General features: G+C 32.9%; 1 protein-coding gene across 15 annotated transcripts in view; it reads right to left on the reverse strand.

The window, feature by feature from the left end:
* The window catches only part of NOL4 (nucleolar protein 4), a 701612-nt gene that overhangs the window by 123295 nt on the left and 554702 nt on the right, over positions 1-23615 (reverse strand). The gene's annotated exons all lie outside the window — the stretch shown is intronic.

The following is a 23615-nucleotide window of genomic DNA, read 5'->3' on the forward strand; positions in this document are numbered from 1 at the left end:
AAATACCAATCCTATGGGTGCGAACCTACCCTAGTCATGAGTGCCTCAACTTCACTTCTAGGTGAAGAAAGCTTGCCTGTTATTAAAATAAGTTGAATCCAGCAGAGCTAAGCAGGATAGAAACAGTTCTGATAACATCTGAGCATCTAGTTTCAATGGTGCCTGAAATTAAAATAACTCATGGAGCTTTCAGCTTCATGGTACTATATCCTCCCTGTGCCACATGCAAGTGCCCAACCCCTCAACTTCATTTATATTTTTGCTTAAATCTGAGTTTCAGCCATTTACCATTGAGTCTGGAGTGGTACAGAAATCACTCATTAGAAGGTCAAATTAATGACCCTTTTGCACACACTGACTTGGACACATGGGTAGCTCTGGCCAAAGGGATAATAATATTTCTGTAAACAGTAGCTACCCTCAAATATACCATCAAATCTATAAAAGCTTTTGAAAGATCTTTACAATGGGAAATTTTAAATCATCAGTGTTCAGGGAGTTTCCATCATGGTGCAGCAATAATGAACTTGGCTAGTTCCATGTGGATGCAGTTTGATCCCTGGCCCCACTCAGTGGGTTTAGGATGTGGTGTTGCTGTGGCTGTGATGTAGGCTGACAGCTATAGCTCCGATTTGACCCCTAGCCTGGCAACCTCCATATGCCACAGGTGCAGTCCTAAAAGGCAAAATAAAATTAAATAAATAAATAAATCAGCAGTGTTCAAAAATGCCTCTGTGCAATGATAACACATGTTGCATGCTTTCAGGATTGCACTAGTATATTAATACTGTATAATCAGAGGAGCGGTAACAAAACTAGAATAGATTACTGACATTGAAAGCAAAGTTTCAAGTTATTTATTTAATGATTGATGAGAAAGAAGAGTTCATTGTGATAAATACTGCTAGTGCAGCAGGATGACCTCCTGATAATCAGGGAGAGCTAACATGAGCCTGTGGTTTTGTCTGTCTTTATAGTCCACGGAGAGAGGAGAAGTCTTACAATATACCTGCCGACCTGCTAAATGGTTGGGGAAAGAGAGGTCTTCTGATTCACTTGCTGGTTGGTTGTGGACATATAATGCCCTCATAGGGGTGAGGAGTGGACCACATACCTTTCCTAGTAGGGGGGAAGAAGAAGGCCAGGGTGCTCAAGGGGGGCAGTGGGGGGGGGGGCGAGAACTCTGTAACCATTACAATGAGATGAGTGGGATGATAAGGGTTTGGTAATTTTTATCTCTACCAGGGGCTTTTTGAGTTTTATCTCCTTAGAGAGGCCTTGAAGTTACAATTTAAAAACCAGTATATTTTTACAGTTCAAATCATTAACGAGGTAGAATTACCTAATAAAATATCAGGCAAATATTCCACAGGCTTGAAAAATATACCATATATGCTTTTTAAACAAATTTTTTAAATGTTATCATAATGCACTTATCTGAATACAAATATGCTGGACTAATTTATTCTTTCTAGACATGATTGGTGAGACACATAGGCCAGCCATCTGCTATAAACAGTATTACTTTGAACCATGAAGGATTTATAGCCCTAGTCACACAAGGTAAAGAAAACCTATCACAGGACGCGAGAATATTCAGGATCTAAGTCTAGAGCAAAATCAGTGTTTTCTCCTTCTATAATATAAACTGAAATTTTTGTAACTCTGAATTCTGTTTCTCAGATGGTGTGTCATTATTTGCTTGCCTCACTGTTGAAGATATAACCAGCTTTCAAGCCCAATCAGATTAAGTTCAATTTCCACAAAGATTCCCATTTCCACCTCAGTCTACTTCAGTCTTTCCCTTCCCTGTGAACTCTTTTTTTTTTTTTTTTTTTTGGCAGGGGGTAGAGGGGGGCTCGCCCATGGCATGTGGAAGTTCCTGGGCCAGGTATCGAACACATACCACAGCAGAGACAGAGGCACCTGCAGTGACAATGCCAGATATTTAACCTGCTGCACCACTGGGGAACTGTGAACTTTTAATATCCAATGGCATTTGACACAGAATTAAACTTAACCATTGCTCTCGACTTTTTGTGTTAATATGCACGTTCCTTCAAGCTAGTGTTAAATAGGAATCAAAACATATCCTTCTACTTTTCTCTCACAGCATCTAAGAAAACTTCTCTACAAAGTTGGCATTTAAGACTATAGCTGTCCTTTTTCTACAAAAATATACGGGAGTGAAGATAAGCCACAGAATGGAAGAAAATATTTGAAAAAGACACATGTACCCATAATATACAAACAACACTAAAAAGTCAACAAGAAAACAAACAACCTGGTTAAAACAGGGGCCAGAGACTTTAAAAGACACCTCACCTTAGAAGATATATAAATGGTAAATAGGCATATGAAAAGATGTTCCTATATCATCCATGTCCTTGGGGAAATACGAATTAAAACAATAGGATACTACTACAGACGATTAAATGGTCAAAATCTGGAACACTAACATTAAATGCTGGTGAAGATGTGGAGCAGCAGAAACTATCATACATTGCTGGTAGAAATGCAAAACAATATCACCATATTCAAAGATAGCTTGTGTTTTATGCTGAAACTGAACATACTCCTCATATGATCCAGCAGTTGTGCTCCTTGGTATTTACCCAAGGAATTAAAAATTTTGTCTGCACAAAACCTGCACATTGATGTTTCTAGCAGCTTTACTCATAATTGCCAAAACCTGGAGACAACTAAGGTATGCTTCAGCAGGTGAGTAAATAAATAAACTGTGGTTCATCCAGATAGTGGAATCATATATAACCCTAAAATAAATGAACTATCAATAGCCATGGGAAGACACAGAGAAACCTTAAATAGATGTTACTAAGTTAACGAAGCCAACTGATCTCAAATACTCTCTCATATTGTATGTTCTCAAATACATGACATTCTAGAAAAGGCAAAACTCTGCACGGTAGAAAGATCAGTGGTTGCCAGAGTTTAGGGGGTCAGGAAAGAAAAATAGCTATAGCACAGAAGATTTTTAGGGCAATGAAAATACTCTATATGATACTACATCTATGCATATAAGTCATTATACAGTTGCACAAATCCATGGAGTGTACAATACTATGAATGAACCTTAATATAAACTATGGATTTTGTGTAATTTTAATTCATCAGCATACATTTATCAATTATAATACATGCACTACTCTGATAAGTGATGCTGATAAGGGGGAAACTATGCATGTGTAGTAGGAAGAGGGTAGATAGGAAAGCTTTGCCCTTTCCTCCCAATTTCACTAGGAATCCAAAACTGCTCTAAAAAAGTCTTTTTTTAAACAAATGTGGGAATATGGGTATTGGGGTGATGATACAGAATCAAGCAATAAAAACTACTATAGGCCTCCTAATAACCTACAAAAAATATGAGTCATTGCCTCATAAACCTCTCTCACCTTCAGTAAAAACTTTGAATGATCATACCCTAAGAATCCTTCATTTCAGGAACAATTATTTTCTTATTCCCTGGGTAAATCCAAAATATCCAAATTAGATCTTAAAAAATACAGAGATATAAAGAATCACAACCTCTTCCCTAGAGGAGATATGCCCTTGCTTATCCTCAAAACGCAAGTATCGGTTTATGGGGCCAAGATTAGATTTTTGTCTGATTTAAATATTATATTCAATTTATTCCTCTTGAGATAATATGTGACCCTCCTTAAGAAAAAAACCTCCCTTTTTATTTTTTCCATCTTTTTAGGGCCACACTCCTGGTACATGGAAGTTCTCAGGCTAGGGGTCAAATTGGAGCTGCAGCGCTGGCCTACACCACAGTCACAGCAACGCCAGATCTGAGCCCTGTCTGCGACCTGACATTACAGCACCACAGCCCACAGCAATGTCAGATCCTTAACTACTGAGCAAGGTCAGGGATCAAACCTGCATCCTCATGGTTACTATTCAGATTTGTTTCCACTGAGCCAGCATGGGAACTCTAGCAAAAACCTTCTTGAACATATATTTGCACTTCCCTTCTGTCATATTTTTCCACCCTAACAGAATTGCCAGCTCTGGACCCAGAAAAATCCCTGAGAGGGATCACTGAGAGGAAGCATAATTTTACTTTTAAAGAAAGCTTGATCACTCTGCGTTCAGAGCATAGATTGGCTCGGATAGCAACATCAGTGTTCAATAGGAGATGCAGCTGGGGCTAGGGTCCATTTCTGACATACAGAGCCAAGGGAAAAAGACAAAACATTTTTATTTCTTCATTATGCCCTAAATAAGGGAGGAACCACATGAATTCAGTGTCAGGCATCCATGCTTTCATATATTTTTGTACATAGCTCTGCCATAGCTCTGATCATGAAGTATTATGCAAGTTAGCTTATATGTTTATATTTCACATAGACTAAGAGTTACTTGAGATTGAGTCACTTAGAGACTACACCTTTTCCATATTTATAACCTTGCATAATGTCAAGCCCATAATAAGAATAAAGTAAATGTTTTCTAAGTAGGTGAAGGCTAACATGCTGGAGTTGTGCAGAAGATGATCTGAATTAATTTTTTAAATTGCAATTTAAAAATTTATCTTGCCAGTTGTGTTTTTATTGAGGTATAATTGACATTCATTGTATTAGTTTTAGATGTACAACAAATGTTTCTATATTTGCAAATACATATTATGAAATGATCGTCACAATATTTTCAGTTAACATCTGTCACCAAATTTTTTCTTATGATGAGAACTTTCAAGATATATTTTCTTAGCAACTTTCAAATATGCACTATAGTATTATTAACTGTAGTTACCATGCTGTACACATTAATTCCTATGACATTCTGTAACTGAAAGTTTGTCTTTTCTAGTAACCACCAATCTTATGTGTTGTTGTTATCAATATTCCACATATAAGTGAGATCATATGGCATCTGTCTTTCCCTGTCTTTTTCACTTATCATGATGTCCACAAGGTGCATCCATGTTTTGCAAATGGCAAGACTTCCTTCCTTTTATGTTGAATAATATTCCATTGTGTGTATGTGTATATATATATACATATATCACATTGTATGTGTATATATATCACATCTTAAGCTAATCGTCTGTTGATGGACAATTAGGTTATTTCCATATATTGGCTATTTAAATAATGCTCCAATGAATATGGAGTGCACCTATCTTTTTGAGTTAGTACTTTTTTCCCTCAGATAAATACCCAGAAGTGGAATTTCTGGATGATATGACAGTTCTATCTTTAATTTTTTGAGGAACCTCCACACTGTTTTTCACAGTGGCTGCCCCAATTTACATTCCCACCAACAATGCACAAAAGTTCCCTTTTTGACATATTCTCACCAATACTTGTTATTTCCTTTCTTTTTGATAATAGCCATTTTAACATGTGTGAGGTGATATCTCATTGTGGTCTTGATTTGCATTTCCCTGATGATATGTAGGGCCACACCTGGAGCATATGGCAGTTCCCAGGCTATGGGTTGAATTGGAGCTGTGGCCGCTGGCCTATACCACAGCCACAGCAACACCAGATCCGAGCTGCATCTAAGACCTACACCATAGCTCAGGGCAACGACAGATCCTTAACCAAGTGAGGCCAGGGATTGAACCTGCATACTCATGGATACTAGTTAGATTCATTTCTGCTGAGCCATGATGGAACTCCTGATTAGTGATAGTAAGCATCTATTCATGTACCTGTTGGTCATATGTATATTTTATTTAGAAAAATGTCTATTCAGATCTTCTGCCCATTTAAAATTGGATATTTTTGCTATTGAGTTGTATGAGTTTTTTAAAGATTTTTATTTTTTCCTTTATAGTTTACAATGTTCTGTCAATTTCTACTGTACAGCAAAGTGACCCAGTCATACATATATATATATATATATATATATACATTTTTTTCACATTATCCTTCATCATGTTTCATCACAAGTGACTAGATATAGTTCCCTAGTGCTATATAGCAGGATCTCACTGCTTATCTACTCCAAATTCAACAGTTGGCATCTATTAATCCCAAACTCCCAGTACAACCTACTCATGAGTTCTTTTAATATATTTTGGATATTAACCTCTCATCATATACATGATTTGAAAATAATTTCTCCTTTTTAGTAGGTTGCCTTTTCATTCTGTTATTTGTTTTACTGTGCAGAAGTTTTTTTATTTGATATAGTCTCACTTGTTTATTTTTGCTTTTGTTGCCTTTGCTTTGGGGTCAAATCTAAAAACTCATCACCAAGCCTGATGTCTAGGAGCTTACAACCTGTTTTCTCTAGGATTTTTATGCTTTCAAGCCTTAAAGTCTTTGCTCAATTTTGGGTTAATGTTTATGTACGGTGTAAGACAGTGATCCGGTTTTCCCAACACAATCTACTGAAGAGACAGTCTTTTCCCCATTTTATTCTTGGCTCCTTTGGCATAAATTAATTGACCACTTAAGTGTGGGTTTATTTCTGGGCTCTCTAATCTGTTCCATTGATCTATGAGTCTGTTTTTATGTCAATATCATACCTCTAATTTTACTCTTCTTTCACAAGATTGCTTTGGATTTGTAGTTCCATATGAATTTTAGTTATTTTTCCTATTTATGTGAAAAATGCCTTTGGAATTTTGGCAAGGATTGCACTGAATCCATACATTGCTCTAGGTTATATGGACATTCTAAAAATATTAAATCCTCCAGTCCATGAACACGTAAGATATTTCCATTTATGTGTCTTCAATGTTTTCATCAAATGTCTCATAGATTTTAGCCCACAGGGCTTTCACCTCATTAGTTAAATTTATTCATAATTACTTTATTCTTTTTGACATAATTCTAAATGTGACTATTTTCTTAATTTCTCTTTCCAACAGATCATTACTATTACTATAGAAATGCAACAGATTTCTGTATGCTGAATTTGTATCTTGAAATTTCCCTGAATTCAGCCAGTTATTTTTTAAAATATCAGTTATTCATCACCTTATCCATTAGGCAATCTTAACACCATTAAAAGTGTGATGATCAGACACTGTGTGCCTTCTGATGTGATGCAAAATGAAGTATACAGCATAATTAAAGAAGCAAGCCTATATAAAAAAAAAGGATTTGAATCTAATCAAATCTCAGCCTAGAAACAGTGGTTTTCAAAGAGTGCCTATTAGATCAGCAGAATGCATATCTTCTGGGAACTTATTAGACATGCAGATTACTGGCCACCATCCTAGAACACCTGAATAGGACAGTTTGGAGACCCAGAATCTGTGTTTTAATATACCTTCCAGGGGATTATGATACAGCACAAGTTTGAGGATCACTAGTCTGAAGCTAACTTCCATTTATAGGAAATAAGACAGATAAAATAAGTTAAAAGACACCAAAGGAAGCAGACAGACAAATTCAAAATTTGAGACACTGTAAGGACAATTGACTTTGGTTCAGTAATACACTGGTGACAAAGGAAAAATAACTGACATGTTAGAAAGATTTAAAAGATTTAATAAAATGAATTGTGTTGACCTTGCTTGTATCATGATTGCATTAAATGCAAAAGAGACAATATTAAGAAAATTGGGAATATCTGACTATGGAGAGGTTATTAGATGATAACATTGAATTCTTATTAATTTTGTTAGATATAATGAACTAACATTTGGCTAAGTAAATATTTATGTAAGAAAACATCCACATTTGTTAGAGGCATAAATTGAGGACTGAAGGGATGAAATGACAAGGATATTTAGAATTTGTTTTATATACTCCAGTAAAAAGAAAGGCAAAAAGGTAAAAAAAAAAAAATGGAAAGTCAGTCACTATTGAATTTGAGCATTGAGCATTAATAGTTCCTTGTATTATAGTCTCTATTTTTAAATATATTTTAAACTTTTAAAGTGAATTTTTAAATGTTAACAGTGTGTAATTAGTTTCATATCTCCTTCATTTTGAATATTTTTAAATGACAACTATTCAACAACATTTAAAGAAGCATTACTTAAAGCATTAGTTTAGGCTCCTAGGATCGAATGGATCCAAAATTTTTAAGGTCTGAATGTTATAAAATTTGGAGTGGAATGTATTTTAAAAATTATGTGGAAAAGTGAATGTTTACTTAATATGAAAAAAATGACAAAAACTTAGAAGATTCTAAAAGCTTATAAATGCTACAAACATTACAAAATGCAGAAAAATAATATTTTAAAATTAAATAACTCCCTAGCTCATCTCTATAATACTGTTTTCTTTCCACATTTCTTGGCTACACATTCTTTGATTGCTTCTTTCAATGACAATGACTTTGTATTATCATATAGTGAATAGAAAAATAATTCAGTGTTCATGGAATGTTTCTTTTATTGTTGATGGTTTAGAAACTTTCTTCTTCAAATTAAATATCACTAATATCATGTAAATTGCTACACTGTTTTCAGTTGGGGAAACTCTTAATCAAGTTCCTTTCATATTTATGGCATCTTAAGTTTTCTTGGGAAGTGACTGATGTCTTCATTAGTGACATTTATGAGGTTTATATTTTCTTCATTGATACTAGTATTTTCTTTCAAATCTAATGTGAGATTTAAATCTTCCAACATGTTAATATAATTCATTTCTCTTTATTCACTGTATTTTTCTTCCTCCTAAAGAAATATTTTCTTTAGTAAGATGGGAAAATTTTTTAATTAAAAGTCACTTACTTCTCAGGATAAAAATATCTCTCGATTTCACTTCTCATTTTTGTTGTTTTATAAATATTCCACTAGTATTTTGCCTGAATTTTCTCTTATTTATTAAAAAATATAAAGACAACAGAATGATACAGCCTTCATATATTTCAAATTAAGAATCTGTAATTTCTCACTTATTTTATTCAAAAGGTGCAAAAGATCTTTCCACGTGTCATATACCATTGTATGAAGGGGACACAAGATATCTCTTGTGCAATATTACTTAAAATTGCATGTGAATTTGCAGTTATGCATTTGTAAACCATCTTTTTTTTTACTGGTTTACAATTGTGTATGTGCTTTCCCAAGACTATGATTAATTCTTAGTAAGCAGTTTTGGATAAAGAAGTCACATTTGACTTTTTTTTTTTTTTTTTGTCTTTTTAGGACCACCCTCACAGCATATAGAGGTTCCCAGGCTCGGGGTCAAATCAGAGCTATAGCTACTGGCTATCTCACAGTCACAGCAATGCAGGATGATAGCTACATCTATGACCTACACCACAGCTCATGGCAACCCCGGATCCTTAATTGAGCAACGCCAGGGACTGAACCTATGTCCTCATTGTTGCTAGTCAAATTGTTTCCACTGAGCCACCACAGAAACTCTTGACTCTTCATTTTGACATTTTCCAAGTGTGTATCACCAAATAGATCAAATCTGCATTACTTTAAAGATTCTCATGAAGTTTTCATTGTTTGAAAATCACTCCATCTCAACTTCTGAAAAGAAATCTCCCTCATTTAATAATATGAAAACCACAGCTACTTTGTTGGCTCTTCAAAATGATATTAAATCTTTTTTCAAGCTTGTTCTTCAAAATATGTTGGTTAGCACAGTGGTTCTCTCATTTGGGCATACATCAGAATTACACAAAGGATCCATTAAAATACAGAGTACTTGCCCCATTTCTCTCTCTCTCTCTCTCTCTTTTTTTTTTTTTTTAGGTCCACACCTGCAGCACATGGAAGTTCCCAGACTAGGGGTTGAACTGGAGCTGCATCTGGTCTAAACCATAGCTGCAGCAATGCCATATCCAAGAGATGCCTGCAACCTATGCTGCAGCTCACAGCAAGGCCGGATACTTAAGTCACTGAGTGAGGCCAGGCATCCTCATGGATACTAGTTGGGTTAGTAAGGCACTGAGACACAACGGGAATTCCTGGGCCCCATTATTATACATCTTCAGTGTGGCCCAAGAATTTTGATTGCTAACCAGTGCCCAGATGCTACAGATGCTGCTGGTCTTCATCCATTTGAGTTGCTAAAATAAAAACACTATAGACTGGTGGCTTGAACCAAAACATTTATTTCTCACAATTCTGGAGGCTGGGTAGTCCAAGATCAAGCTGTCTGATGAGGACCTGCTTCTTGGTTCAAAGATTATAAAATTTGACAACCACAAAAATAATTTAAGATTGTGGTTAACTGTTTAAGTCTAATCCAAGTATAATTGTTAAAATTTAAAAAATGCAAATTAGATCACAGATTATACTATTAAACTAAGTAATGGATATCTATTAAAAATCTAAATCATTTCCAATAAAGATAATATATTGAAACATTTAATGTTAAACATAAGTTTATCCACTTTTTATTTTTGGACTTTTTACAGAGAGGCAAAAGATGCTTGGGTCTATTAATAGAAGTTTTGTGTTACATTAAAAATTGTGCTATAAAAGCATCTATCTAAAAACTAAGTTTTCTATATTTTTAAATTTGTTAACCTACTATGTAGTGCTAATATAAAATAGGTCACAGTTACCTACTCCCTAATTTTCACTAGAAAGTAAAGATTATTAATAGTAAAAAATTTATTATGTAGACATCAAAAGATAATTCCTGAATTAGAAACACTCAAATTAAAACATGGAATGAGTCTCGGGTATATTGTTATAAAGCAACTTATATAGTGAGCAGTGATTGTCTACTCTTCACAGTGATTGAGTATAATATTAGAAATTTCTTAAATGATAATGATAGGAAATTGGTTAATGGTTACCTCATTTCAATTTTGAGGAGCAGTTTAAGTTTTGCTTATGATTTTCAGAGACATATGCAAGAAAGGACCCAAGTCAAGTTAGTTTTAACAAAATAAGCTAAAGCAAGCTTTGTTTGATTAAAGTGGACTTGTTTCATTAGGGAAATTTTAAGTTTTGTTGACATATTTTTTTAATACTTAGAGAGTGTGCATTCTTTTCTATAATTTGTCTTTAAAATCCAACACATGTTTTATAAATATAGCACATCTCAGACTAGTCATATTTCAAGTATTCAATAGCCACATATTCTATATTTGTACATATTGCAGTATAATCACCAAACCCAACTAGAGAGAAACTTTCTTCATAAGACAGTCTTTGTTTCCTAAGCCAATTACATTAAAGGTAATGATAAACAGACCAATATGCTAATAATTTTTGTACTTTTTAACAGGGATAAAATTAAATCCTAGTTTTGTATCAGTATGTTTTAAAAAATATATAAATAATTCTATTCAATATTAGCCAGATTTGACCTCACACATAAAAATTTCTTTTCCACAATTCTTCTGCAACTTTCTATATCCACTTAGCCCTTGTCCCCTAACCCCCCTTTTTTTGCTTTCTCATTTTGGAACAATCCTTATATATATATATATAAATTACATTTTCTCCCTTACCCAAAACAGACAAAAATACCAAAAACCCAAAACCAACCAACCAAAGAATGTCCTTCGTACCTTTCATCAAAAAACACATTATATTTTCCTTACTTCCTTTTCATATAGTTGTTTTCTTTCACACTTATTGTTGCTAGTTTTATTTTATATATTGCTTATATATTTTAATTATTAGTACCACTTTTAGATAGTGAGTCAGAAATATAAAAGACAGCAAACTCTCTTGCTATTCTAAACATAAATCTTTTCATTCTGATGAATATAATTTGATTTATTAATGATGGAAGTCGTCTATAACAATCAGCTTTTTTGAGGATGGGGGGCCTTAGAAACATGCATTGCAATCATACCAAGAGATTCAACACTATACATCTAACGAATTATGTTAGATATTTTCAAGCAAAAAAGAAGAGAAATATTGGTCAGACAACACAAAATCTGATGAAGCAGGGGCAGGGTAAAGGGTATAAGCTGTTATTCTAAAATGGGTTTAGAATAACTGCTTCTCATCACTATCTTCTAGAACACATGCCTAGTGTGCTGATGGTTACTGAAGTTTTTTTACCTGAGAAAATAATTGGTCATCATTCTGCAGATCCCATTTAGAAATGGAAGCCATACATCAAAAGCAACACATTTTATCTGAAGTTAATGTAGACTTCCATGTGAAAGAATTACTCCTGAGAGAATTTGAAATATATTTTAAACAATTTGCCAAGGCTTTTATTTTTATTATACAAATAATGACATAAATATGTGCTAGGAAAGACATTTCAGGTTTCTTTCAACCCCCCATGATCAGCGATGACACCACTTTTAAGAGGAAGAATCCAACAAAGTGTATGTTCTTGAAGCTTCTAGAGATCGATGTCAGGGATACTGACTTTATCTTTTGTTACAAAACAAGAATATAATGATGTTAGAGAAGTCTTTTAAAGATAACAAAAAGGTAAAATATGTGAATCCCTGATTTAACTCTTCTTTCAAAGTCTCTAACACAACTATTTAAGTTATTAGCCTATCACCCGGAAGGGAATCCCCAAATGGCAAAATTTACCTTCCAGTATCTAGCCCTATAAATAAAATAATAAAGGGTAAGTGCAGATATCAGATCTTGCAACAGCTATTGTGAATAATCATTAAATTCTGTTCAAATGCTTTTTAAAAGATGAAAAATGTTATGTATATTAACATACATTCCTTCACATCCAAATTTTACTATAATAACATCTCATACGCTTTTAGAATATTTTTTTTTTCTTCTTAGAGTTAAAATTTAGTTGAAAGTGAGATTTGGAAGTGAACTGAACTCCCAATCATTAATTCCATCACTAAAAATTAAAATGATTACAATACTGTACTGATTTTGAGGCATTATTACTATTTATATTTACAAGGGAGTAAAGTAATTTCACACAGCCTAGGATTTAGACAATAAAAACAATCGATGTTTGGTACAACTGTCAAGTCTGGTACCTATTATTAGAATCCTTTTAACTCACACGTTAAATAATTAATCTTGTTTAATTTGTCTTATTTTTAAAATAAATCTAGTAGTGAATGATAGCAATATCATCATCAATAGTAGTAATGATAATAATCAATGTGGTTAGTGGCTGCTATTTTGGGCAACATAGATCTTTATTAATGACCTCGACTTTGAGAGAAATGTCTTTGTATAGGCTAGGAGCTCTAAATAAGATATGATTCTGCCAGAGTATTTCAGAAATCTTAGCACTGAGGACAAATTTCATTTTAATCCTTGGAATTATATGTCAACTTTAGATCTGTTCATGGCAGTTGACTTCACTGAATGTTATCTAAATCCAAATATAAATGTTTTTTCAGTTACATGAATAATTTTCAGATCTTACAGAAATATGAGACTGTTTTCCTTTGATATTTACTTCTGAAGGGATGAGTGTGGGTAATGGTTGATGACAGAACAACAGTATGTAATACACATGAACTTTTAGATTATAGATGTAAAATCTGAAAAATGAGGCTGGAATAGACATTATAGCATACATATTTCTAGGCCTCTGGGACAAAATTAAGAACAAAATCCACCCCACATTCCCCTCTGGATGTAAAATCAGTAGAATAAGAAGGCAAGAAGATTGAGATAACTAGTACATAAAAGTACTATTTATCAGTTTTCTAATTAACATCTCAGATTTATTCATGCTCAAACAACATTCCAGATACAATCTTGTACTTTAAAATTGTAAATAGAATTATCTGTACACCTATTTTACTCATTCATTTAATACCCTAGCCATATTTCCTGACTCCATGTCTAGTTAATTACATAAAAATATACTATTTTTAAAATGTCCTGAATTATGAGATTAAAAATATTATTACATGTTCACATCTTTTATTTAAAAACTTTGGTCCTACATGTGTTTGGAACTTAGAAATTTTTTTGGATTCAGATAAAGCATGCAGACCATAAACTCTCTAGTTTGAAATATCCCAGAAGTACACTATAAAACATATTAGTATTTCTTCAGAAAATCATATGAATATGTACACCAAAAAGGGACAAATAAAAACCAAAATAGCTTCATGTCAATTCAGGTCAGGTTTTGCCAAAAATGAGTTTGTCACAAATTTATGCTAAAAAATTTATTTATGAGAGACTTTTTGTTTATGGATTGTGAAAAAGAAACTGTAGGCTTATAATGTATTGAAATCTTCAATGTTTAAATTAGATTTTATTTCTAAGCAGCCTGTTTATGAAGAAGTTTTAATGAATTACAATTATTTAACTACTTCAAAAACTAGATCTGAATATGGAAGGGATGGTGGCATTATCAGACCATTAATTTAAAACAACTATGATTAATATGCTAAGGACTCTAATGGAAAAAGTAGACAATACACAAGAAGAGATCAGTAATATAAGTAGAGAGGTGAGTTTTGATAAAGAATAAAAAAAATGTGATAGACCACATTCTAGGCCATAAAAATGCCTTAGCAAATTTTAAAGATAGAATCATATAATATATCATCTCAGACCATAAGGAATTAAACTAAAAATTGATAACAAAGATAGCTGCAAAATACCCAAATACTTGGAGATTAAGCAACACTCTTTTAAATAACACATGGGTCAAAGAAGAGATCTTGAAAGTTAAAAATACTTTGAACATAATGAAAGTGGAATACAACTTACCAAAATTTATAGTATGCAGCTAAAGCAATGATTAGAGAGAATTTTATTGCATAGAATGTACCTATTAGAAAAGACCAAAGATCTAAATTCAATTATCTAAGCATATACCTGAGGGAACTTGAAATACAAGAGCAAATAATATTCAAAGTAACCAGAGAAAATAAGTAATAAAATTGATAGAGGAGAATTCAATGAAATTGTAAACAAATAGATAATAGAGAAAAATCAATGAAACTAAAAGCTGGTTTCTTGAAAAGACCAGTAAAATGTATAAGCCTCTAGTCAAGATAATAAAGAAAATAGGAGAAAGACAAGTTACTAATATCACAAGAAAGAAAAGGTACATCACTACAGATCCCATTGACATCAAAAGGAAAATAAGAAAATGCTATAAACAACAATTTGCCCACAATTTTGGTAACCTAGATGAAACATACTAATTCCTTGAAAAACACAAATTCACATGAGAAGAAATAGACAATCTGAATAGGCTGGTAATCTGCTGAAAATTAAATCAACAATGAACTTTCCAAAACTGACAACGTGATACCCAGATGGGTTCAGTGATGAATTCTACCAAACATTTAAGGAAGAAATCATATGAATTTTCTACAATAACTTCTAAAAAATAGAAGCAGATATAATGCTTTCTAACTCATTCTATGCAACCAACATTTCCTAACCCCAAAACTAGGTAAACAAATGACAAGGAAACTACAAACCAATATCTCTTATGGACTTAGATGCAAAAATCTCCAACAAAATAATTAGCAAATTGTATAGGAAACCAATAACGTATAAACAGAATTATACACCATGATCAAGTTGCATTTATCTCAGATATGGTAGGTGCATTCGACATTTGCAAATCACTTAAGGTAACTCATCATATGAACAGATCAATTACATGAAAAGAAAAGTTTAATGATCATATCAATAGGTGCAGAAAAGGCCCTGGACAATATCTAACATTCATTCATGATATAAACTTTAGGCAAATAGAGGTAAAAAGAAAATCTAAAAGAAACGTGCAGCTAACATCATCACACTTAATGGTGAGAAACCAGCTTTCCTGATGACATCTGGACTAAGGCAAGTATATTCCATTTCACCACTCCTTTTCAATATCATACTGATTAAACTGTCTTTTTTCACAGATGAGATAGTTATCTAGTATAAAATATAAACTAGGAGTTCCCATCGTGGCTCAGCAGTTAACGAACCCAACTAGTATCCATGAGGACACAGGTTTGATCCTTAGCCACACACACACACAAAGTGACAAAAGCACTAATAAGCAATTACAGTAAGGTTGCAGGATACGAGATTAATCTGCAAAAGTCAGTTGTTTCCTCATATAAGTAATGAACAAGTGAAACTTAAAAATAATATTACATTACATAGAAATAAATGAAATATTTAGTTACAAATGCAATAATATCCATAAGATCTATATGAACAAAACTACTGATAAAGAAAATGAAAGAAAAATAAGTAAAACTGGGAGGTATTACATCTTCATTGACAAGATTCAATATGGTCAGGGAGGCAATTCTTCCTAAATTGATCTAGAGAATCAATGCACCCCCAGTCAAAATCCCAACAAGATATTTTTTGATTATCAATGAACTGATTCTAATGTCTATATTGAAAGACAAATGACTCAATGAGGACAATTCAGTATTGAAGAGAAGAACAAAGTCAGAGAACTGACACTTCCAGACTTCAGTACTTACTCTAAAGATACAGTAGTGGAGTTCCCATCATGGCTCAGTGGTTAACGAATCTGTCTAGGAACCATGAGGTTGCATGTTCAATCCCTGACCTTGCTCAGTGGATTAAGGATCCAGTGTTGCAGTGAGCTGTGGTGTAGGTCACAGATGCGGTTTGGATCTGGCATTGCTGTGACTCTGGCATAGGCCAGCAGCTACAGGTCCAATTAGACCCCTAGCCTGGGAACCTCCATATGCCACAGGAGCGGCCCTAAAGAAGGCAAAAAAAAAAAAAAAAAAGACAAAGAAAGAAAGAAGCAGTAGTAAAGAGAGTGTGGTATTGGTGAAAGAATAGATCAATGAACAAATAAAGAATCCAGAAATAGACAAACATAAATACAGTCAACTAATTTTTGACAAAGTAGTAGTAAAGGTAATATAATGAAGAAAATATAGTCTTTTCAATAAATGATACTGGAAAAACTAGACAACCATATGCAAAAATAGACACAGGCATTATACACTTCACAAACCTTAAAGCAGATAATAGACCTACATAGAAAATGCAAAACTACAAAACTCCTGGAAGATAACATAGGAGAAAATCTATATGGCCTTGTGCATGGCCATGACTTTGGTGATACAACAACAAAAACATAACTTATGATAAGATAATTGATAAATAGGATTCCTTTAAAATTTAAAATGTCTGCTTTGTGAAAGACATTGCCAAGGAAATGAGAAGACAAGCCACAGACTGGGAAGAAACATTTATAAATGACACACCTGATAAACAGTGTTATCTAAAACATACCAAGAGTTCTTAAAACTCAACCTAATAACCCAACTAAAAAATGGGCACAAGATCTGAAAAAGCACATCATCTAAGGAGATATATACAGAGAGCAAATAAGCATATGAAAAGATATTCAACATCATATGTCATCAGAGAATCAAAAATTAAAACAAAAATTAGACACCATTACATACCTTTTAGGATGGTGATAATCCAAAACATTAATAACACAAAATGCTGGGAAGGATTTGGAGCAAGAGGAACTCTTACTCATTGTTGGTGGGAATGAAAAATAGTTTAGTCACTTTGGAAGACAGCTTGTAGTTTCTATAAAACTAAATAGACTCTTATCATATGATCCAGCAATCAGCCTTGTTGGTATTTATCCAAATGCGTTGAAAACTTACATTCACAAAAATCCTGAACACCAATTATTAGAGCAGAATTATCTATAACTGTCAAAACTAGGAAGCAACCGTCATGTCCTTCAGTAGGCAAAAGGATAAACTGTTGTGCATCTGGACAATGGAATATTATATATTGCTAAAAATAAATGATCCATCAAACCACAAAAAGACAGGGAGGAAACTTAAATGCATATTACCAAGTAAAAGACGACAATATGAAAAGGCTATGCTGTACGGTTCCAACAATATGGCATTTTTGGAGGCAGCAAAACTGTGAAGATAGTAAAAAGAACAGTTTTCAAGGGTAAGGAGGAGGGAAGGACAAGTAGGCAGAGCACGGAGGATTTTTAGGACAATAAAAGAGTTCTATAGATACCATGATGGTGGATACATGTTGTACACATACATTTGTCCAAACCTGTAGAATGTACAACAGTAAGATGTAATCCTAATGTGAACTATGAATTTTGGGGTGATAAGTATGTGTCAATGTAGGTTCATCATTTATAACAAATGCTGCATTCTGGGGAGGGATGTTGATGAGGAGGTTATGAACATGTGGAGACAGGAGGTGGTGGGTGATCTATGGGAATTTTCTGTACTTTCAATCAATTTTGCTGCAAGCCTAAAACTGCTCTAAAATATTTTTTAATATATTTTTTTAAAAATATAAAACCATCAGTGCTTTCAAACTACTCATCAGATCCTTGGCTTTATTTTTTATTACCTTTCTTTCATTTCTCTTTAACACTTGGCTAAACTGTTGCCCTTTCTATTTATATTAGATTGAATCATATGAACTTACCATTTCTTATAAGTCAAAAAATGTCAAATATTGGCAATTTCAACTAGCTCAAATAAATAGTTAACAATAGAAGAAAATAAACTACAGTAAAAAGCTAGTACCTAGCTTGTAAAAAAATTTCTTAAAGATTAATTCTGACTTGTCTGTACATGATTTCAGTCAGAATAAAGAAGTTACCTGGGCATTAACCAAGGTATGGCCTATGGAAAAATATGTTCCACGGTCAAAGGAAACTGGGTCCTCATACCTTATACAAAAGATGGATTAAAATTTTTTTTTTTTTTGCCATAGGGCCCTATATCTGTCCAACAACAAGAAACAAAGGATATATTATCTTTTGACCAACAAATTAAATCACGGTAAATTAATGATAAATAAGAAATTATAAGGAAATGTAATGCAAGCCTAAGTTTAATCCAATTTTAACTCTTACTCTACCTTCAGCTCATATATACAGGGAAATATACCTCCAGATAGACTCATCAGACTAATACAGAAATATTCTTCTGGGTTGGCATACGTGACTTTGCGAGGTTCCCAAAGCTGCTAAATTTTGTCATTAAAAAAAAAAAAAAACAGAATAAAACAGCAACATAAAACCTAGTGATTTTTATTTATTTATCAACTCTGCAGAAATGTAATATGTCCTCACATTTTTACAAATTGTCAGCATTTGTTCAAGGGCTATCTTGAACTCAAGCAATTAAATTCTCCCTCCCACTTTTGCTATCTGTGTGACCTTACTCTAAGTCTTAGCACCCAGGTTCCTCAATAAAAACTGAGGATAATGATACCTCACATGACTGCAGTGAGGAATAAATGAGATGATGTTTAAAAATACAAGTGAATTAAAAATTATTTCCCAATGAGAGAAGTGATATAATACATCAAACAAGTGAACTAAAATATGTCTACAATATGATTAAATATTTAAAGACTAGTTTAAAAATTATTTTAAAACAAATTAACCCTAACTGGTTATACCTGTTATAAGATTTCACATGAGGTAATTTTTGAGATTGATGTTTTTGACAGCTGATGAATTGATACATTTGAAAGTATACTCAAGCAGTATATACCCTCTCATGGATGGGGAAAATAAAACCCTCAAGGCACTTAATTTTGAGTGCCTAAATATTGTACTGCCAAATATTTTGATTACCTGAGTTTTTGTATTTTGTGTATTTTAAAATGCTATCTTTTATGGAGAAAAAAGCTTTCATGGCTATGACTATATCAATAACTCACAGTTATTCCTAACCCTCAAAAATATTTTAGATACTTTAATTTGTTTTTATCTAGAGCAATATTTAAAAAACATCATGTCTTAGTATTCTTTATCATAGAGTAACATTAAATGAAACAATATTGGATGAATAAAATGCAATCAACTATTTTAGTTTTGCAGCAAAGACTGTAAGTTATTGGTTTTAGGTAAAATTCTAACCATAATCTGTCTTTGGTGTTTGCTGGGGAAGATATGAAATATACAGAAAGATATTTTAAATGAAGACAAAGTTCTCACCTCCTTAATCTCTCTAAATTGATTGGCTCATCTGTATAGACTTGGGCAGAGTCACATGGCCAATGGCTACTATTCACTTTGATTTTATAAAGAAACTCTAATAAAAATGCATAGATGAACAAATAATAACTGGAATTGGTTATAAGTCTGATCAAATCAACATTTCAATGCTTTATTACTAAGCCAAAATAAAATAAAATAATGAAAAACAAAAATGTGCCTGATATGAAATATTATTTTTACTTATGTTGCCTAGAGTATAGCACAAACAATGTTATATTCACTTATATTTATTAGTCTGAAACGTATATGTGTTAAAAACAGTAATTTTAGTTATTCAATATGTTGATTTAAACTCTATTAATGCTCTTTTAATAACTTTGGGACAAGACCAAATAATATTTCATTTTACTGAAACTGGCAGGAGCTGCAAACCAATGTAGGTACAATGGTGTCAATTTACATGAAACAAGTTAGTCCAAACAGCATTATGCTAAATGAAGAACTAAATCATGTATTTAATTTTTTATGAAAACAACTATTTTAAAGGAAAATTGAGTTTGAAACTCACAATTGACCTTCAAGTTTATTATTTCCATTGCATAAATCCTTATAGATTTAAATAAAGATATAATCTTTCTGGAACAGAAAGAAAATTGATCCCAGTTTCTCCTGTTCGACTCTTATTGTTACAAGAGAGAAGTTTAAAAGGCAAGTCTTGGTGAAATTATTGTCTTGTGGCAATTAATGATTAAAATCCATTTTATTGCTCTAAAATAGCTCATGATTTTTTTTCCCCAAAGTTCCAAGTCTACAGATTAGGAGTGCTAAGCTGTTTTTTAGGCTGATGTGGAATATTCTGTTATACAACAAAAGGATATTGATCTTTAAAATGAGTATAATAAGGATTAAAATATCTAAAACCATTGCCTATTACTTATTCTGCAGAATAGTCAATCCAAATGTCATAAATCTAGTATAACTCTTCAAATTATTCCTCAGCCTTGGTCATATCAAGATAAATTGATAAAAATATTTCCAATCCATTTAAAGGATTTTTAGCAGAGTATTAACAGCCAATCTACTAAATGTCTTAAAGAAGTGAGGAATAGTCGCACAATTTTACTTCTGTTTTTGGCTAGGGGAAACAAACAAAAAACGTGTGGTATTACATGATATTTTTTGGAGGAAGTAGGTTTTATGTTTTGGAAAATCATTATGATGGATTCATTAGGTATATGTTCATATACTTGATGTATAGATCAATAACTCTTCTTGATTCCGTAAGAGAAGAGAACACAGAGCAAATGCTGCCTCCAGAGAGAGAGGTGAATACAGGGATGCAAAGCTTAAGGGAGAACTGTTTCACATGCAGAGACCACTGAGGGAATCAGTGCTAGGGTAGGAAAACCTGGACTGCAACTGATGAATTACTGGAATCTCAGTGTTAACAACTTCAACAGTCAGAAACTCTAGAAGGACTCAATTACAGCCCACCCCTACCCCCACCCTATACTGTAAAAATTACCTTCAGGAGCTCAACCAAGATTCTAACACTAAATACTGGAGAAAAATCCATTCTTGCTTCTGGCAGAGGAAGAGGGAAAGGAACCGTTTTGAAATAAGCCAGAGCACTTTCCTTCTTAAATAGCCTGCCATCAGGAGAAACTAATTAATCAGAGCTTGACCTGCTGAGGTTTCAAAGCAGCCTAACTGATGCTGGAAAGGAAATAACCCAGCTCCAGCTCATTCAAACTAACTTGTCCCACGTAAGGGGGAGGTAGAAACTGAGAAACAATTGTGAACTTCACAAGCTGGAGGCACAGACTCACTTAAAATACTGAGACCTACAGGACTACGGAATACTTTCTCTCCCCCAACACTTAAAAACCACATTATCAAAGGCCCATTTACAATGTTCCTTATATGTAGTACATCGAGTCCGGCTATTAAGAAAAAAGTATAACGTGTAGCAAAAGGCCAAAAACACAGTTTGAAGAGACAGAATAGTATTAGAACCAGACATGGCAGGTATGTTAGAATTATAGACTGAAAATTTTAAAACATATATATATGAAAAATGTTAAGTACTCTAAAGGATAAAGTTGACAATGTTAAAATTAAAAAACCAAAGAGATCAGCTCTGAAAATTCCCTGAGCATACAAAACCAATGTAGTCATACAAACAAAGCTTAATTTAGCTTATTTTGCAAGACTAACTTGATCTGGGTCATTTGCTTATGTCTCTGGAAATCATAAGAAAAGTGTAATGTTTCCCACACTTGAAATGAAGTAACCACTAACCAATTCCTATCATTATCATTTAAGAAAATGATATTATGACCAATCACCGTAAAGAATAAACAGTCTGAGTTTTTGCTGTATAAGCTGCTTTATAATGATAAGCCTCTGAACTCATTCCATGTTTGATTTACATGCTCCCAGTTCATGAACTGCCTTTTTTGTGTGTGCACAATGTACTTTTACTGATTATCTACTTTGTTGATTCACTGCTTTTGCTTCTTCTATTTTGAACTTTGAAAATAGCATGCAAGAAGAGATGGTCAGTAAAACAGAGAGACATAAATCCTAACGGAAAAATTCTAGAGATTAAAAATTTGCAACAGAAATAAATAGGCTTTTTAGTAGACTGGGCATAGATGAGGGGGAAAAAAATCTCTGAGATAGAGGATATATCAGTAGAATCCTCAAGAGCAGAAAAACAAAAAGAATAATAACTTAAAATAAATGCAACAGAAATACCAAGGACTATGGGAAAACTACAAAAGGTATATTATACACATAATAAGAATAAGAAAGAAGAAAGAAATGAACAGAAGAAATAGGTGAAAAAATAACTACTGAGAATTTCCCAAAATAAATATCAGACACCAAACCACAGATCTGCTCATAAAACACCAAGCAGGACAAAAGCTCCCTCTTCTCAAAATATGCCTAGGCATATTATTTTCAAATTATGGAAAATTGAAGATAAAGAAAAAAATCTGAAATAAGTCAGGGGAAAAATAAACCATACCTATACAAGAAAAAGATAAGAATTACATCCAACTTCTTAGAAACCAAGCAAGCAAGAAAAGAACAGAGTAAAATATTTAAAGTATTGAGAGAAAAAAATCCACCAACCTAAATTCTGTACCTTGCAAAATCATCCCTTTAAAATGTAGAAGAAATAGAGATTTTCTCAAACGAAAATTGAGGGAATTTTTTGCCAGTAGAATTGTTTGCAAGAAATGTTAAAAGAAATTCTTTAGAGAGAAGGAAAATTATACAGGGTAGAAATTTTGTTCTTCATAAGGAAAGGAAGAAAATTGAGGAAGGAATAAGTGATGGCAAAATAAAAACTTTTTCTTAATCAATCTTACCTATAATAATTTTCTCAAAATAATAATATCAACAATATATTCAACTATGTATGCTCATATATATTACATGTATATGTTTATGTATGCTAATATGTAAATAAAATGAATGATATCAATAATATAAGGGATGGGAAGAAGGAATTAGGATATATTGACATTACAAGGTAGTCACTCTACTTGTGAAGTGGTATAGTGTTATTTGAAAGTGGACTTGGATTGGTTGTAAATTTATATTGCAAATTTAGGGCAACAACTAAAAAAAAAAACTTTAAAAGGAATAATTAATATACTAAAGAAGGAGAGAAAATGAAGCATAAAATGCTCAATTAAAACCTTAAAAGGCAAAAATTGGAACAAAGAACAAGGCAATAAATAGAAGTAGCATCAAATATGGCAGACATTAATTCCATTATGCCAGTAATCATGTTGAAAGTCAAAGTTTAAATGT

This window comes from Sus scrofa, chromosome 6, assembly GCF_054392235.1.
Source record: "Sus scrofa isolate SSC_HxYL_T2T_F1_AM1 chromosome 6, Sscrofa_HxYL_maternal_Yorkshire_Landrace_v2.0, whole genome shotgun sequence".
Classification (NCBI taxonomy): domain Eukaryota; kingdom Metazoa; phylum Chordata; class Mammalia; order Artiodactyla; family Suidae; genus Sus; species Sus scrofa.